This window comes from Cervus elaphus, chromosome 33 (genome assembly GCF_910594005.1).
Source record: "Cervus elaphus chromosome 33, mCerEla1.1, whole genome shotgun sequence".
NCBI lineage: Eukaryota > Metazoa > Chordata > Mammalia > Artiodactyla > Cervidae > Cervus > Cervus elaphus.
Window position 1 is genome coordinate 25,030,860 of NC_057847.1, and position 18,045 is coordinate 25,048,904.

Here is an 18,045-nt window from a genome sequence, read left to right on the forward strand (position 1 = left end):
TGGATAAATAAACTGTGATACAGTCAGAAAATGAAATATTATTCAGCACTAAAAAGAAGTGAGCTATCCAGCCAGGAAAAGACATGAAGATACCATAAATGGATACTGCTAAGTCAAAGAAGCCAATCTGAAAAGGCTACATTCTGTATGATTCCAACCATATGACATTCTGGAAAAGGAAAAACTATGGAGGCAGTAAAAAAAGATCAGTGGTTGCCAGGGTTAGGTAGTGAGGGATGAATAGGCAGAACTCAGAGGAATTTTAAGGCAATGAAACTATTCTGTATGAGACCAGAATATGCCATTGTACATTTGTCCAAACTGATAGAATGTATAACACCAAGAGGGAACCCTAAAGCAAACTATAGACTTTGGGTCATAGCAATGTGTCAACATAGGTTTATCAGTTGTAACAAATGTACCTCTGGTGGGGGATACTGATAATAGGGGAGGCTCTGTAGGGAAGTCTCTGTACCTTCTGCTGAATTTTGCTGGGAAAGGCTTTTTATAAGTAGCCAGTTCACAATATCTTATTATTTGATAATTCTCTTGCTGTGTATCAGGGGCAGTTATATACCTGGTCACATTTAATCCTAAACACAGCTCTGTAAAGTAGGTACTTTTCTTATCATCGCCACTTTGTACAGGAGGAAATGAAGCTTGGAGAAATTGAGTCATTTGCCAAAGGTCACAGTGTCACAATGGACAAAGCCACACTTGTTGTTATTAGGTCAAGCTGTCTCAGTCTGCAGACGCTAACTGAGGTCAGCGCTTTATCACAGTGATATTTTAACATGAAGCACGACTCATAACTGTGATGGAATAGGAAAGACAGTGGACCAAAATTTTTCATAAAGCTATGTGTAAAGATGACATAGACTGCTGCCGTGTAAGAGATCCAGGGAAGATCTGTGCATGATACACTTAGCTTCCGTGGCCTTAGCATCAGTAAGTGTGTGTGTGTGTGTGTGTGTGTGTGTGTGTGTGTGTGTGTGTGTTGAGATAAGGTTTGTGATGGTTCTTCTGTCAAAGAAAAGCAAAGCAGTTAAAAGTCTTCTGATGGAAAAAAATTGAAATAGATTTCTAATGATTTATGCTCTGACCAAGAAAAAATGTTCTACTCCTTCATTACTCCTAGAGTAAAGTAAAAGATGACTTTTTCACTTTTTAGTGATTTATAGGCTATACCCCACACTGTGCCCTCACAGGGCATGTACAAAGGGAAGACTGAAATCATTAATAATGTAAAGGACGCCCACATCTGGTTGATCCTCCCAGGTGAGTGAAGCCGAAGCCTGATTTAACAGATGGACACTGCACTGTTTCCTGATGGTAAAATCACCAGATGTTTAGAGATTCCAGAAGTACAAAGGCAGAAGGAAGTGCGCTAATGATGAGGTTTCTGGCACACCTTTGAATTTTCTTACTTTTAACACTACATTTTCTTGCACGTAGGGTATATGTGCATGTCATGCCATTATTTGAATTTTAATTAAAATAGAATTTTACTCTAGACTATTTTATTCTAAAATTAAGATACAAGGGAACTAGTCTTGTATACCACCACTAGGCAATACCAAGCATTATTCAAAGCTTGGAAAATTCAGTTGTTTTATTTCCCTTTTTTTTTTTTTGCAAAAGCCCTTGAAGGGGCCAGGGCCCTTGTGGTGATGGCTTGCTGGGTCCTCTGGGGCTCTACCTCCCCAGCTGTGAGGGGAGCCTCTGGCCCCTACTGTAGGGGTATCGTAGCAAATTCCCTCAAACGCTTTACTAGGCTGTGTCCATTATTTCAGGGCTTCCCAGGTGGCTCAGTGGTAAAGAATCTGCCTGCCAAAGCAGGAGACACAAGAGATGTGGTTCCATCCCTGGATTGGGAAGATGCCCTCGAGTAGAAAATGGCAATCCACTCCAGTATTCTTGCCTGAAAACTTACATGGATCCCAAAGGTAAGTTGAGTCCACCCTCATTCAAGAAGCAGCAAGTATGGAGGCCATGATGCTAGGGAACTGGTGTGAAGGCCTTGGTACCAGCAAAGCTGAAGAGGGAAGTTATTCCATGGTGGGGAATAAAAACAGTAGATGTGCAGAGAGTAAGACCTGTATTCAAGTCCTGGCAACCACTTTTCCTAACCATGTGACCTTATTCTGGGATCAGTTCTTAACCTCTCTGTGTCTTAGTTCTCAGTTTTCTCCTCTGTACAACAAGGATTACAATATGCACCTCATAGCATTGTATTAATGATCAAATGAAATAAGGAATGGAAATGGTCTTTGCACACTTTGTGGTATAGAGTCAAGTCCTTAAATGAGAAGAAATCAGACAGAAAGAGAAAAAAAGCTGTGCATCATGAATTTCCAGGCACACTACCTCTGGTAACACATTTTTCCTCCCTTTTATCTCTGAATATTTCCATTTTGATGCCTTGGATAGAACAGCTTCAGCTTGTTCATTCTAAATCTGTCTTAATCATCCCAGTAATCAAACTTCTGGGTCCTATACACTATATACTTTATATGGACAACAATATTCTATTATAAAACTTGCTAAGAGACTAGATCTTAATTATGCTAACCCAATTATTCCCACAAAAAAGAAGTTATGCCATGATAGAGGAGGCTAACCATCACTACAATCATATTATTATATATGTAAATATGTATGTATCAAATCAACATATTGCACATATTAAGTTGACACAATGTTATATGTCAAATATATTCCATTAATAAATTAATTAATAAAGAAAAGCACAGGGCCCTGGACTTTCCCCAGAGGGACCTCCTTATTTCAGAACTGACAGCACACTAAAGGGCCCACCCAGCACCACTGGCCGGTTCCTCTTGCCCGATGTTCAGACATTTGGCCTTCTGAGTGCATCTGAATGCAAACCACAAAAATAAAAAACAAGACGAAGCAAGTGGCTTTCTCTAAGAATCTTTTCTGTGTGCTTTCAGCTGGGTGTAAAGCCACCCTATGGTTCAGTACTGTGCTATCAACTGACCAAAGACCTGAAAGAATGAGGCCCAGCTTCCCTTTTCTAATCCTCTCTCAAACTACCTGCTGAGTGACTTTAATTAGTGGACAAACAGCAATTCCCAGAAATGATGGCATCTTTAGTGTGCACAAGGATATAGTTCCTAATTTTTTTTCCCCCCAGCAGCATATACAACTGTTTCCTACTATTAAATGGTAGGCTAATCTGAATATTAACTATCTGCCAATTTCAACACACCTCTCCCATAAACATTTCCTTCCTGGGCAGGGAGGAAGCCCAAATGATGTGGTCCTGGCTAGTTCTTTAACTTTCTGTTTTATGATTGGTGCAGAGCATCTGATTATTTCCAGGTGTTTCAGATTTTCTCATGGTCTCCTTGTTATTTCTTCCCTCTTTGAGCTCCTTTGGCAATGAATGTGACCATGAGGTCCAAAGCCATAAAGGATGTGTTCACCACTTCCCTCTTATGTCTGTCTCTTTATTTAACCACAAGTTCACTGTCTTTATCCATGTTAATTCCCTGAGGTATTCACACAGCATTTGTGTTGACTGCCTTAATTTTGATCTTCTCTAATCATTCCCTGCCAGATGGTAGTTAAAGTTTAATGGCCCCTGTAAAAATAGTTCCCTTTCTTCTTTCATCAGTCATGTGTGTTTACTTAGCTAACTGCTAGATGTTCGGAATGAACACAAAGTGACCACCAACAAAATGAATTCAACAAACACATTGGCTTCATACTTTTCATGGTAGCTAAAGATGTTGCCTGCTATTATCCACTCAGCCATTATCCTTACCTTTTATTGTCTTTCCTTTTTTATTTTGTTAGTTTTCTTTCCTTTTTATGTCCATTCTCAGGTTGTTTGGAAAGTCACAAGACATGAGGCCTGGCAGTCATCTGTATGCAACAGTTAAAGTGTGCAGACAGGTCCAGCTCCAATAGCATTAAGTGCTAGAGAGATGACATTTGGCATAGCCAGAGAGCTTTCCTTGCCACATCCATGTGAGGGGGTAAGTACCCTTCCTTGTGTTCAGATTAAAAAAAAGCTGAGATAACTCTCAGAAGGCCACACAAGAGGCTGGGGTAGAAACTTGGCATTCTTGAGAAACAAAATGAAGAAGCACATAGAACAAATTCATCTCTAGACAAATAATATGACCTTTGTGTCTTTTGTGCATCCAACTATCATTCCTGAGCCAACCGGTTCAGAAAAAGCCACTAAATAAAGATGCTATGATAAACCATTTTACAGATGAGGTAACTGAGATGAGTCCCATTCCATGGCTCTTGCCAGGCCACACACACATCTCTAGAGGTATCCTGTCACTTAAATTTACATTCGGCATATTAAAATATGTAAGAGCTATTTTAAAAATAAATAAAATTAACCAAACAAAAGATTAGTAGCATTTTTAGAGCAAGCATTCTGGGTGACTTTATATACACACACCACTTAAAGCCTATAAAATATAGGACTCTAGGGCAGGGGTCTACAAACTACAGCCTGAAGGCCAAATTCAGCACACTGCCTGTTTATGTAAATAATGTTTTATTGGAACATAGCCGCACTCATTCTTTTGCATATTGTTTATGGCTGCTTTCACACTACAGTGGCGTGGTTGAGTAGTTTTAACAGAGACTATATGACCTGCAAAGCCTAAAATATTTACTATCTGGCCTTTATACAAAAAATTTTGCTAATCCCTGCCCAAGACATTATGCATTGCATGTTATTTCTTAATAATTAATTTCTTATGATTTAGGAGTGCTATTCGGCATTATTGCTGAACATTGCTTAAAACGTTGCTTTTAAATAGCATTTCAAATGCAAAAGGATTCTAAACTCATTTACAAAATGTCTATCTCAATTGTACTGATCACCTTGAAGAGTTAGGAAATTACAGATGTTCCACAACTTCTTGGTAATTTGGGTAGCATCCAATAACCACTATACGTTCTATAGCTGGTAGATTTTAGAATGTGGGTAAAAGATATCCCAACTATTAATCAAGGAGAAAATCAGTATTAATGTTTGGCCAGCTTTGTCATTTGAGTCAAGAACTGTAGTCTCTCAGGGCTTTTGCTTCTGTGTCTGCAAACTGTTGCTGTGTATTAAATCATCTGTACCTCCCTTTAGCACTTCTGTGCTATTGTTCATATTCTCCCCAAAGTTTAAGTCACTTCCCCCTCCCCCAGTCCCCTCCAGAAAAGTTTCTAGGCTCTCATGGGAATTCAGTTAGTCCCTGACTTTAAACAGCCCCTGCAGGAAGATTTTAATTCTAAATTTAACCTGAATCTCGGAGTGAAGGAGAGTTGATGCTCTGAAATGAAGAGCAGTTAAGTTACTCTCATGACAAGTAGCTTAACTACTACTATAAAAATGGGAAACTTGTACCCTTGTGAACCTGAGAACATGTATCCAGTCACAGGACAATATCTTTCCACAAAGATTTTGAAGGGAGACTTAAGAAATGTAACCAGTAACTTAAAATATTGTTTTTATGTTAAAACAAGTAAAACCATGTTGTCCATTAGCATGCAAAAATCAGCAAAAATTTTCAAAGTAAAATACAACGCTTCAAAACTCTTTTGCTGATGAGGAAGGTGCTTTAGATTTCACACTCAGAACCTTTCTCTCACCTTGCCCTTCACACCGAGAGCTCCATCGCTGGGGAACTTCAAGGGAAAAGCTGGAGAGGCGTTGCCTTGTAGAAAGTAAATGCTCATCTTCTACTGTGAAGAAAAGCACTCGTGCCTTTGAGTCAGCATGCCAGAATTTATATTCAGACTTATTACTGTGTCTCAAAACTTCTAACTAGCTCTGAGACGTTTATTCCAACAATAATGTGCATCAGTGAACATTCAGAGTGACCCAGATTTATAAATTCCCAGGAGCATGTGTATCTTGTCCTGATGTTTCAATAAATTACTGTGGGTAGAATTCAAGCATCATACATCAACCAAATTATCTCTAAGTTCCCTTCCAACCAAGGGAGGCAGTGGTAGGAGGTGAGGAATGGAATGAGAATACATCAGGAGGCTTTGCCACTAATTCACAGTGTGAACTTAGCCAAGTACCATAACTTTGGGCCATGGTTTCTCTCTTTTTTTTTATTGAAGAGTATTTGATTTATAATGTTGTGTTAGCTTCTGCTGTACAACAAAGTGATTCAGATATGTATTTTTCAGATTCTTTTACATTATAGGTTATTATAAGATTCTGAATATAGTACCTGTGCTATATAGCAGGTCCTTGATGTTTATCTATTTTATATACAATAGACTGTATCTGTTAATCCCAAACTCCTGATTTATCTCTCCCCACTCCCCCAACCCCTTTGGTAACCATAAATTTGTTTTCTGTGTCTGTAAGTCTTTCTGTTTTGTAAATAAGTTCATTTGTATCATTTTTTAGATTCTACATACAAGTGATATCATACGATATTTATTTTTCTCTGTCTGACTTTATTTAGGATGATAATCTCTAGGTTCATCCATGTTGCTGCAAATAGCATTATTGCATTCTTTTTTATATGAGCTGTGATTTCTTTATCTGGGAATGAGAGGTTGGAACTAGAGGCAAGCCCACATGGGCCAAATATGAAATTCTTAGTAAATTATAACTGCTATGAAAATATTATTTGTATAATCAATTCACTGTCCTATATCTGGCAGTTACAAAAACTTATTACATTATTTTCTATATTTCCTAAATAGTAAAAATTACTATTATTATATTCTACTACTCCTAATTCCCTAATTTAGTAATGAGAGTAATAAACACCATGAACAAAGCAAGTATCAGAAAAATAATTTGAAACAGAAGTGAAAAAAAAGATGATTACAAATCTAAAGGGGCTGCCGTAATCAAACTCAACAACAAAAAGGCTTAAGAAGCAAGGAAGTTTATTTCTCTCAAGTAACAGTCACAGGTGGATGGGTGGCTTTGTTCAAAGACTGTGGCTGACAGCAGCTCTGTCTCTGTCACATGAGGCACCAGGGCCATATTTGTTGTTGCCATTCCTGCCCCCAGGAAGTCCAGAGCCAGGAATCTGTTAGAGGCAAATTGCTCACCTCACTTCTACCCACCTTCCATTGGCAAGAGTTTAGCCATACACCCACCGGCTGCAAAGGGGAAGTCTCATCCTGGCCACAGCTCCATGATCACAAAGGAAGAGGAGGGTAGAGAATCCTTAGGGTCGTTGGAATGAAAGAAGGCTGAAGAGGCAGGCTAGTCAGTTACTCAGTGTGTGAAAGGTATATATTTATGTATATTACAAATGTATTTATATTATATATTTATAGAAGTTTTAAATATTTTGATATTTCTTATTTGATATATGAAATACCTGGACATGGATAAAATTTCTAATAATAAAACAAATTAGTGGTACTTACCCACATTTTAACAAACCTTAGAATGTGTATAGTTGAAGACCTCCAAGTCTTTCTCCTCTTACAAGGGGGAATACACCCCTGAATTTAGTGTGAAATCTTCCCTTCTGTGGGCTTTTTAAAAAATTTTTACTGCATTTTTAAAATCAAAGAACATAAAGAATAATTCTCTGTTTCTTTAACTTTGCATGGAGTGGTATGACACTGTGTCTGTCATAATACAGCTTGTGTTTTCCCTCCAAATTGTGTTCTTTAGATGCATCCATGTTGATAGTATAAACTTAATTCCTTCATTTTGACTGCTGTTTGGTATTTGTGTGACTGCAACTTGTTTCTGAATTTCTATTAGTGGAAATAATAGAGTATCTTTGTGGACAAGGGCAAGAATTATGCTCAAGTTTTATAGATAAAGCAGCCACTAGCCACTGGGTAGCCATATGGCTACTTAAATTAATTAAAATCAATTAAATTTATTAGAATTAATCATGTAAAAATTTGGTTTTAATTCTGTAGTCACACTATCCACATTTCAAGTGCTAAGTAGCCACACAAGGCTAGTGGCTAGCATATTAGAGGGTCCAGCCATCATCACAGAAACTTCTATGGGACAACATTGCTCTAAAGTATAAATGAAGCAGTGGATTTACTGACTTGTAGGGTATGCATAGCCTCAGTTTTTGGGTTTTTTTTTTTTTCTTTCACTTTTTGGCCACACCGCACAGCATGGGATCTTAATTTCCCAAGCAGGGATCAAACCAGCACCCTCTTCCATGGAAGCGGTGAGTCTTAAACTACTAGACCACCAGGGAAGTCCCCATAGCCTCAATTTTAATCTGGAGAAGGAAATGGCAATCCATTCCAGCCTTCTTGCCTGGAAAATCCCACAGAGGGAGGAGCCTGGTAAGCTACAGTCCATGGGGTCCCAAGACTTTGCCAAATTGCTTTGTGCATCAGTCAAGACTCTTTAGTTATAAGCAACAGAAAGCCGTTATGGGTCATTAAAACAAGAAAAATAATTTTTAAAAGAATGTTGGACAGCTTATAGAAGCTCAGGGAGGACTTGAGAACCAACTTTAAGATAAACTACCTAATGTCAAACCATGGTAAAATAAAAAGTAAAGTATATTAGTCGCTCAGTTGTGTCCAACTCTTTGTGACCCCACTGACTGTAGCCCGCCAGGCTCCTCTGACCCTTGAATTCTCCAGGCAAGAATACTGGAGTGGGTTGCCATTTCCTTCTCCAGGACATACCCTCACCCAGGATCAAACTCGGGTCTCCTGCATTGCGGGCAGATTCTTTACCATCTGAGACACCAGGGAAGCCCCATTAAACCATGGAATTGATCTAATAAGGACAATGCTGCTCTGCTGAAGGTCTCAGGTACCACCCCTTTTATTTCCAAATGACTCATGCTTGATACTCCTGCTATTTCTGGGACCATAGTCATTGCCACATCTGGAAATTGCTCATAGGTGCTGTCTCTGCTGCCACCTTCACGACAAGGGCGCCACTTGGTCCCAAATTTTTAACATCATTTTCAAACTCAAAGTTTGGAGTTGATGCATCTGTTTGGCAGGCTGGCTCAAACACCTGCATCCCATCTTTACAGAAGGCGAGGAAGGCAAATATCTTGTGATTTTTCATTTCTAGGAGTTGTGCAAGTTTTCAGACTTACTAGCTATTACCCAGTGGTTTCCAAAGTGGATATGGAAATTTTAATTCCTACCATAGCAAGGAATAGTTCCCATTTCTCCTCAAAGTTTCCAACATGTGGTGTCATCTAGCATTTTAATGTTTGCCAAACTAATAGTTGCACAAGGATATCTCAATGTGATTTTAATTTGCATTCTTTTGATTAGTAGTAAAGCTGAGCTTCTCAATGTGTTTCATAACCATTAGAGTTTGTTCTGAAAACTGCCTATTTATATATCTTTTCCCCCATTTTTAGGTTGACTTTTGGTCTTTTTCTTATTAACATTAATAACTTTTTATATATTTGATTTTTTAAAGTTCTAGGCACTAAATACCTCTTCCCAGGTGGTAGGTTGTCTTTTCAATTTATTTCTATTTTATTTTATTTTATTTTTTGTCTTTTCAATTTAAAAAAATTTCTTATTCTGAAAATCTTTAAGAATATATAAAATAGACAGAATGATATAATGAATCCCAATGTGCCCATCACTGAGCTCATCAATTTTATTTCAGCTACATCACGATGCTGTTCTCCCCAACAGTAGGTTATTTAGAAGAAAATTTTCAGATACAATATTACTTGTTGCATAGAATCTCTGAAGGAAAGAACTCTTTGTACAACCAGATCCATAATACCATCATCAACCTAATATCATGCAGAAGACAAAGTCCCCATATCATCAAAATTGGTCAATGTTCAAATTTCCCTAATTGCTTTATAAATGTTTCCAGTTGTTTGGGTCAATATCCAAATAACCAATTATAATCAATATCCAATAGTTAATATTCAACAACTGTGACAGTTGGTTAATATGTCTCAAGTATACTTTAATCTGCAGATTTTCTTCCATTCCATACTTCTCTCTCTCTCTGCCCTCTCCCCTCCCCTCTCTCTCTCTCTCCTAATTTCTTGGAAATTTTGTTATTGTAGAAGAAGCCAGGTTTTGGTCCTATAGAGTTCCTAAGGTTGGAATTTTGTTTGAATATATGTGGTATACTGTAACATGTCCCTCTGTCCCTTATCTTTTCTATAAACTGGTAATTATATTGAGACACTCGAGTAGACTCACCTGTCTTATGAAAAGATTACTTCATTGATAGTGTAGTGTAATTCCATCAATAAGTACCTAACATTTAGCTCTGTCTCTTTTGAGATGCTAACAACAATTGCCCAGGTCCATTAATTCAATATGGATTGCAAAATAGTGATATTCTAATGATACTTGTCCAGTTTTTTTTTGTTAGTTGATATACTTCTATTAAAAAATAAAACACAGAACAGAAAAAACTTCCCCTTATGAACTGTTGATATCACCAGGTACAGTTCATTTAGAATAGACAAGATAAATGCTATTTTCCCTGTAACAATTTTTAATATCATAAGTTAGTCCCCTAGAATCCTACAAACAGGAAGAGGTTGTAGACTCTAAATACTGTTTTACACTGAACAAACCAAAGATCCTGGCTGTCTCCTGACCTGGAACAGGAAATGTACAGTGTGAATCTACACATCACAACTGAAAGTGAGGAAGATCTAGAGTCAGATAGCATTGCATCAGTAGTGCTTAGGAGCCAACTTGAAAGGTTTCCATGACAGAAGAATAATCATTAGAGGATTAAAACGCATTTTATATATTAAAATTCACAAGTTAATAATGATACCAAACAAAACACTCTTTTTATATTTCTAATGGTGTTCCTTTTTGACCAGATGCTTTTTTTAACCTGAATATAGTCAGATTCATTCACATTTTTCTAATCATGACTTCCAGACCCCTTTCTGTTTAACTTCACCACTAGAGATGAATGGGGCTTCTTTCTAGATCCTGTTTGAAATATACCAATCAAAGGCTCTGAAACATTATTCTCACTCTTCAAGCCAATCAATGTGGCCAAATAGATGAAGACTTATGATTGGTCATTTTGGCAGGTGGAGTAAGGTGGGGGAAAGGCTCTTAGCAGCAGGGAAAGTAGAGAACAAAAAAATAGTAACAAAGAGGAAGTGGAGGAAGGGAAAAGGAGATCTTTTCTGAACACAGTTTACCTATAGCCCCATCCTTAAATAATGTGTTTAATTCACAGCCAAGAATCTTATTCAGAGGTTCCTAACTAAAAACACTTGACCCTGAGTGATGATAGACTAGACTCTGATTCACAAGTCAGCCTGCAGGTGTCCATCTTTAAATGAGTCTTGCCATCTATCTCTTAACTGAACCTGTTACTGCTCTTGGGTTTCAATGAGGACTATTCCTATTGGGTATTACAAGACACAAAAAGGTTACACATTGCATGATTTTGTCTAACTTCACTGTGACATTTATGAGATTGCTTCTTGACAGTGACCATGGCCAGAGTCCCTCTGATAAATTAATTTTGTCTTATACCATCCTTAATTATTCTCTTCAGAGGCTCAGGTACTTCAGAATTTACTGGTATTAATTCACCCCAATAAAAAATCTTTTTTTTATTTAGCTTCACATTCATTGTGCTTCTTAAAGTCAATTTTATCATCAGAACTTCTGAAATTGCCAAAGTACAAAGATGAATGTCAGAATGTCAAGGGTTTTTTAATGAATTCTGACAAGACAGAAAAGGTCAAAGCAGATTTCTTCAACATGTTCAGATGTCCTGATTATAAAGATTTTTATAAGAGTATTTAGGCTATTCCTTAAAATGACTACAGAATTCTGCTATACTTGATGGGTTAAATTTTGCCTGGAATACTCATCTCTCTAGGGCCCCCACCTTCTGCCCTGCTAGCCTCCTCTTCCTGATCTTGGTTGTGATATCACCTGCAAGAAGTCTTTCCAGGACCCCAAGATATAGCCAGTTGCCCCTTCTAATATCCTCTTCATGCTCAGCCTTTACCTCTATTATAGCACTAAATTGTATTTACACTATGTTGTAATTGCCTGTTTTTTTGTGTTTTTTTTCCATTTATTTTTATTAGTTGGAGGCTAATCACTTTACAATATTGTAGTGGTAATTGCCTGTTAACTTGGTCTTTCACTGTAAGACCAGCTTCCTGGGGCAAAAGACTGAACCTAGAATGAAGCACCCCTGAAGCTAGCACAACACCTACAAAAAGTACTGTGCATTTGTAAGATTAAGGGACATTCTCAAAACAACCGACCTGTACTCTTTGTAAGTGTCAAGGTCATGAACGACTGAGAAACTATCCCAGATTGGAAGAGATTGAGAAGCCTTGACTCTGATCCTGTTTTGGAACCTGAACCAGAGAAGGAACATTAATGAGACAACTGGCAAAATTTGAATAAGCCCATAGGTTAGTGAATAGTATTTAATAAATGCTAATCTCCTGGTTTTAGTCACTGTACTGTGGTTTTGTAAGATAACATTTGGGATAGGTTAAACTTGAGAGATTTTATAGCCCTAGGTGCCTCAAATGCCAAGTTATTACCAAGTTCTTAGCAGTTAATTAATAAATGGTGCTCATGACCACAACCTTATGTAATCCTTTCTTTGCTATTTACTCTTGAGCTTTGTTCCAGTCACTTTCCGATTATTTCAGATTATTATTAGATTTAGTGAGCACTCCCTATGTGCACTCCCACTGTGCCTAGGCACAGTGATAAGAACTGAGGGTAGATGTAGATGTGGTAAGATATGATCCTCGTCCTCAGAGACGAGTGAGAGTCACAGAAGAAATCTAAGCAAAAAGCAAATGAAGGGTAGTGATACAGTGAGAAATGTGCAACTGTTCCCCAAATACCAAATCGGGACAAGACTTGGAGGGCATCATGCTAAGTGAAATAAGTCAGATAAATACAGCATGATCTCATATGTGGAATTTTTCTAAAAAGAGCTTATAGGTACAGAGAACAGATTAGTGGTTGCCAGAGTACCACAGGCAAGGGCGTGGGGTGGTCAAATCAGTCAAGGGGGTAAAAAGATACAAATTTCCAGTTATAAGATAAATAAGTCTTGGGGATACAATATATAGCATGGTGACTACTGCTAATAAGATTGTTATTCTTGTTCTCGTGGTGTCTGACTGTTTGTGACCCCATGGAATGTAGCCACCAGGCTCTTCTGTCCATGGGATTTCCCAGGCAAGAATACTGGAGAGGTTGCCATTTCCTTCTCTAGGGAATCTTTCTGACCCAGGGATAGAATCTGTATCTCCCGCAATGGCAGGAGGATTCTTTACCACTGACCCACCAGGGAAGCTCTTATAGCTAGTAATATTGTATTGTTTATTTGAAAATTACTGAGAGAGTAGATCTTAAAAGTTCTCATCATAAGAAAAAAATGTTTAACTATGTGTGGTGATAGATGTGAACTAGACTTACTGTGTGATCTTTTCACAACATATACAAATATCAAGTCATTATGTTGTACACCTGAAGATAATATAATTTATATGTCAATTATATCTCAATTTAAAAAAAGAGCCAGCATAGAAAAGTGCTTACTTTCCTGAGAGGACAGAGGCTTCCCCGAAGAGGTGATATGTAAACTGGGTCTTGAGAATAAATCAGGATTTACCAGTAGACAAAATTGGGACGAACATTCCAGGTACAACATGTATAGGATCTCAGAGACGAGAAACAGCAAAGTGAGTTCGGTACAGCTAAAATAAAAAGCATCCACAGAAGAGTGGATTCCTTTTTAGTAGCTTTATTGGTATATAATTCACATCTCATAAAATACACCCATTTAAAGGGTATACTTCAGTGGTTTTTAGTATAGTCACGAAGTTGTACAACTATCATCAATATCTAATTTTAGGATATTTCATTAGCCCCTAAATGAAATACCATGCCCATTAGCAATCACTTCCCATCCCCACCCCACCACCCCCAGTCCTAAGCAACCACTAATCTACTTTCTGCCTCCACAGATTTGCCTATTCTGGATATCTCATATTACAGAATCATACAGTATATGGTCTTTTGTGGTTCTTTCATTTACTATAACATGTTCAAGGTTCATCTGTTCTGTAGCATAGGTTAGTACTTTATTGCTTTTCATTGCCAAGTAATACTCCAGCATATGGGTACATCACATTTTGCTTATGGACATTTGGGTTGTTCCCACTTTTTGGTTGTTATTAAGAATGCTGGTATAAGTATTAATGTTTTTATATAGGCATACTTATTCATTTCTCTTGAATATAGATTTAGAAGTTGAATTGCTGGGTTTTATGATAACTCTGTTTACTTTTTGAGGAGTTATTAGTCTTCCAGAGTGGCTGCACCATTTTATTAGTACATTCCCACCAGCTATATATGAAGATTCCAAATACTTTACAACTTCATACTTCTTATTGTCTATCTTTCTTATTATAGCCATGCTAGTGGGGGTGAAGTGGTATATTAAGCTTTCTAAGGTCTGCTATAACAAATTACCACAAACTGAGTAATTTAAAGCAAGAGGAATTTATTCTTTCACAGTTTTGGGTACTAGAAGTCTTTAATCAAAATGTGAGCAAGGTCATGCTTTATCTAAAGCCTCTAACAGAAAACCATATCCTTCTCTTAGTTTCTTGTGTTGCCAGTAATCCTTAGCATTCCAAGGCTTGCAGGTACATCACTTCAATCTCTGACTCTCTTATCACACAGTGCTCCCCTGTGTCTTTCTCTTATACAGTCACATTTGTTTAGGACCCACCCTAATCCAGTACAATCTCATCTTGAGCTGACTGCATCTGCAAATAAGACTCTATTTGCAAATAAGATCATAGTCACAGGTTTCAAAGTTAGGACTTCATATCTTTGGGGAGGACACAATTTAACCTACAAGTTATATCACATTTCCCAAGTGGCAAATATTGCTTAGCATCTTTTCATGTGCTTACTGACCACTTACATATATATCTTCTTTGTAGAAATGTCTATTGCCAATTTTTAACTGAGCTATCTTTCTATTTTTGAATTGTAAGAATTCTTCATATATTCTAGACCTTTATCAGATATTTGATTTATATTTTCTCCCATTCTGTGAGCTGTGTTTTCGTTTTTTGATAGTGCTCTTTGAGACCCAAAAGGTTTAACTTTGATGAAGTTCAGTTTACCTATTTTTCCTTTTGTTACTTGGGCTTTGGTGTAATATCTAGAAACTATTGACTGATTCAAGGTCATAAAGATTTATGCCTTTTTTTTCTTCTAATAGTTTTACAGTTTTATAATATCTTACATTTCATTTTCTGAGTCTTTTGAGTTAAATGTTGTATATGGCATGTGATACAGATCCAAATTCATCTTTTGCAGGAGTATAGCCAGTTGTCCCAGCACCATTTGTTGAAAATTATATTCTCCCCCCATTAAATTGTCTGGACACCATTGCAATATGAATTAAATGTATGGACTTGTTTCTGGACTCAGTTCTCCTTCATTGATATGTACGTCTATCCTTTTGTTGACACTACTATCTTGATTACTGTGGATTTGGGATCTGGAAGTGTGAAACCTCCAACTTTATTCCTATTTTTAAAACTTGCTTTGGTTATTCTTTTTTTTTTTCTAAGCTGTGCTGCAGATGTGTGATCTTAGTTCCCTAACCCCTGCAGTGGAAGGGCAGAGTCTTAACCACTGAACTGCCAGGAAAGTCCATGACTATTCTGAGTCTCTTGCATTTTTTTTTTTTTAAATTTTGGCTGCACTGGGCCAAGATATCAGTTCCACAACCAGGGATAAAATCCACATTTTCATATGAAATATAGAGTCAGATTGTCAATTACTGCAAAAAGCTAACCAGGATTTTTATAGCGATTGTGTTGAATCTGGAGACCAATTAAGGGAGTATTGCCATCTTAACAATAGTAAGTCACCAATCCATGTGTACAGATTTTTTTTCTATTTAAATATTCTTTAATTTGTTTCAATAATATTCTGTGGTTTTCAATGTGAAAATCTGACATTTCTTTTGTTAAATTTATCTTACATGTTTTATTTTTTGTTATTATAAATGAAGTTGTTTCTTACTTTCATTTTCATATTGTTCATTGCTAGTATGTAAATTTATTTTGTATATTGATCTTATATCTTGCTATTTGAATTCATTTAAATAGCTTTCTTTTTAGTGGATCCCATAGGATTTTCTATATATAAAGACTATGTCACCTACAAATTGAGATACTTTTACTTCTTCCTTTCCAATCTGTGTGCCTTTTATTTCTTTGTCTTGCCTAATTGAGTGAAAGAGGAAAATGGAAAAGTTGGCTTAAAGCGCAACATTCAGAAAACTAAGATCATGGCATCCGGTCCCATCACTTCATGGCAAATAGATGGGGAAACAGTGGAAACAATGGCTGACTTTATTTTTCTGGGCTCCAAAATCACTGCAGATGGTGACTGCAGCCGTGAAGTCAAAAGACGCTTACTCCTTCGAATGAAAGTTACGACTAACCTAGACAGCATATTAAAAAGCAGAGACGTTACTTTGTCAACAAAGATCCATCTAGTCAAGGCTATGGTTTTTCCAGTGGTCATGTATGGATGTGAGAGTTGGACAGTGAAGAAAGCTGAGCTCCGAAGAATTGATGCTTTTGGACTGTGATGTTGGAGAAGGCTCTTGAGAGTCCCTTGGACTGCAAGGAGATCCAACCAGTCCATCCTCAAGGAGATAAGTCCTGGGTGTTTTTGGAAGGACTGATGTTGAAGCTGAACTCCAATACTTTGGCCACCTGATGCGAACAGCTGACTCATTTGAAAAGACCATGATGCTGGGAAAGATTGAGGGCAGGAGGAGAAGGGGACAACAGAGGATGAGATGGTTGGTTGGATGGCATCACCGACTCAATGGACATGGGTTGGGTGGACTCCAGGAGTTGGTGATAGACAGGGAGACCTGGCATGCTGCGGTTCATGGGGTCGCAAAGAGTCGGACACGACTGAGCAACTGAACTTAACTGAACTTGCCTAATTGCCTTAGTGAAAGTGAAAGTCACTCAGTTGTGTCCACCTCTTTGTGGCCCCATAGACTATAAAGTCCATGGAATTCTCCAGGCCACAATACTGGAGTGGGTAGCCTTTCCCTTCTCCAGGGGATCTTCCCAACCCGGGGATCAAACCCAGGTCTCCCACATTGCAGGCAGATTCTTTACCTAATTGCCTTAACTAGAGCTTAAATGCTAAATGGAAGGGGTGAGAGTAGATATCTTTGTCTTGATTCTGATCTTAGCAGGGAAGCATTCAGTCTTTTCACCACTAAGTATAATATAGTTGTAGATTTTTCATAAGTCCCCTTTATCAGATTGAAAGTTTTTTCTTCTATTTCTAGTTTGTTAAGTTTTTTGTTAAGAAAAATTGTTGGATTTTGTCAATTGCTTTTTCTGTGATTACTGAGATAATCATGTGGTTTTTGTCCTTTATTCTAGAATATTGTGTATTAGTGTTTATTCTTCTTTAAATGCTTGGAATTCATCAGTGAAATCGTCTGATCCTGGGCTTTTCTTTGTGGGAAGTTTTTTTTTTTGATTAGTGCTTCAGTCTTTCTACTTGTTATAGATCTGTCCAGGTTTTCTATTTCTTCTTGACTCCATTTTAATATTTTGTGTCTTTCTAGGAATTTGTCCTTTTCACTAGGTTATACAATTTGTTGGCATATGATTGTTCATGGCATATCTTTGTAATCCTTTGGATTTTTTAAGTTTAGTGGTTATGTTCCCTCCTATCCCTGATTTTAGTAAGCGGAGTCTTTCTCTCTCTCAGTTTAGCTAAAGAATTGTCTGTTTTGTTCATCATTTCAAGGACAAACTTTTCAGTTCGTTGATTTTTTTTCTAGTTTTCTTGTCTTTATTTCATTTATTTCTTCCCTAATCTTTATTATTACTTTCTTTCTTTTTTTTTTTTTTTTGCTTTGTGTTTAGTTTCCTATTCTTCTTCAGTTTCTTAAAGTGAAAAGTTGGCCATCTAGTAAGATCTTTCTTCTTTTTCACTATAGGCATTTATAACTCTATATTTACCACTTTAATGGCATCCCATACATTTAGGTATTTG